Source organism: Elaeis guineensis, chromosome 11, assembly GCF_000442705.2.
Source record: "Elaeis guineensis isolate ETL-2024a chromosome 11, EG11, whole genome shotgun sequence".
Lineage (NCBI taxonomy): Eukaryota > Viridiplantae > Streptophyta > Magnoliopsida > Arecales > Arecaceae > Elaeis > Elaeis guineensis.
In genome coordinates this window covers 9,254,978-9,256,918 of record NC_026003.2, presented here as the reverse complement: position 1 = coordinate 9,256,918, position 1,941 = coordinate 9,254,978, and the positions used below count along the sequence as shown (strand labels likewise).

General features: G+C 41.1%; 1 non-coding gene across 1 annotated transcript; it reads left to right on the top strand.

The window, feature by feature from the left end:
• Positions 1-1,423: 1,423 nt before the first annotated feature.
• On the top strand, positions 1,424-1,530 carry LOC140852735 (small nucleolar RNA R71). Its single transcript, XR_012135636.1, has one exon. It is a non-coding gene; the product is annotated as a small nucleolar RNA R71 (small nucleolar RNA).
• The last annotated feature ends 411 nt before the right edge of the window (positions 1,531-1,941 follow it).

Genomic DNA, 1,941 nt, shown 5'->3' with positions numbered 1-1,941 from the left:
GATGCCCCAATATCAAAGGAACCTCTCTATCTTCCTCCATATCCAAGACAATGAAATCCACTGGGAAGATAAATTTATCCACCTTGACTAATACATCCTCCACTATGCCTTTAGGATATGTCACCGATCGATCAGCTAGTTGTAATGAGACACTGGTCGGTTTCACATCCCCTAGTCCAAACTTCCTGAAAACAGATAAAGGCATTAAGTTAATGCTAGCACCTAAATCGCACAATGCTTTAGTGAATTCGATATTGCCAATATTGCATGGAATTGTAAAACTTTCTGGATCCTTTAATTTTGATGGCAACTTGTTCTGAATGATTGCACTGCACTCTTCGGTGAGCATGACTGTCTCATGGTCCTCTAGCCTTCTCTTTTTGGAAAGGATGTCCTTCAAGAATTTGGTATAGCTAGGCATTTGAGCTAATGCCTCCGCAAATGGAATATTTATGTGTAGTTTCTTGAAGACCTCCAAAAACTTCAGAAAGTTCTTGTCATCCTTACTTTGCTTGAGCCTTTGAGGAAAAGGAACTGGTGGATTGTAGGACTTTACTGGCTCTTCCTTTTTCTCTTTTAGCTTCTCTTTGACCATAGTCTCTTCTTGAGTTTGTTCCTTTACTTATTCTTTAACAGGCTCTTTTCTTGTTGTTCCCCTAGTTGTTTTCCACTCCTCAAGATAATTATCTTCACATGCTCCTTCGGGTTCGTTTCAATATTGCTAGGCAATGACCCTTGAGTTCTGTTAGCTACCATGTTGGCCAACTGTCCCATTTGTATTTCCAAGTTTTTAATGGCAGCTTGCTGGTTTTGAAAGTTTGCCTTAGTTTCACCCATGAAATCAGTAGTGGCCTTGGTGAGAGTTGCAACCAATTCTTTCAGGTTAGACTTCTTTTCTTGCTGTGGAAAACCAGGTGGTCCTCTATTCTGATAATTCTGTTGTTGCTGTTGATTTTTCCAGAAAAAATTTAGATGGTTCTTCCAGGCAGACGTGTAGGTATTTGAGTATGGATTGTTCTGTTGTCTTCCTTGGTTTGCCACATATTGCACTTGTTCTTGTACTGGCGGCATGAATGAGCTGTCAATCGGGCAATCTCAAGTAGCATGTTGCCCAGTACACATCTCACAGGTCTGCACACAAGTATTAACAGCATTAATAAACAAATGATCTAATTTTTTGAAAAGAGTGTCTACCTTTGCATTGAGTGCAGTAATAGCGTCTATCTCATGAACCCCAGCAGGTCTCCTCATCATGTTTCTCCCATTGGGCCATTGGTAATTGTTGTTGGCCATTTCCTCCAAAAGATCATAGGCCTCATCAAGCGACTTCCCCATCAATGAACCTCCAGCAGCAGCATCAATATTAATTCTGGTATGGTTGTTCAACCCATTGTAGAAGGTTTGCACAACCAACCATTTAGGCAGCTCATGGTGTGGACACCTCCTAAGCAAATCCTTGAACCTTTCCCAGGCTTCATATAATATCTCCATATTGAATTGCACGAAGGTTTGGATGTCAGTCCTCAACTTGGCAGTCTTAGCAGGTGGAAAAAATTTTGCCAAAAATTTTTGTGTTAAGTCATTCCAAGTGGTGATCGAGCCAGCAGGAAGAGACTGTAACCATGCTTTAGCTTTGTCTCTAAGTGAAAATGAAAACAATCTTAGCCGAATTGCATCATCTGACACTCCATTATGCTTAAGGGTATCACATATCTCCAAGAAGTTTACAATGTGCGCATTAGGGTCATCATTGGGCAATCCTCCAAACTGAACTGCTGTTTGGATCATTTGGATCAAAGCAGGCTTGATATCAAAGTTGTTTGCTTGCACAGGTGGTCTTGTGATGCTAGATGAAGCTCCATTCACAGTAAGCATGGCATAATCCCGTAGTGCCCTGGGGTTTGCCTCTCTAGCAACCTCATTATTTTCTACTAGGATTAC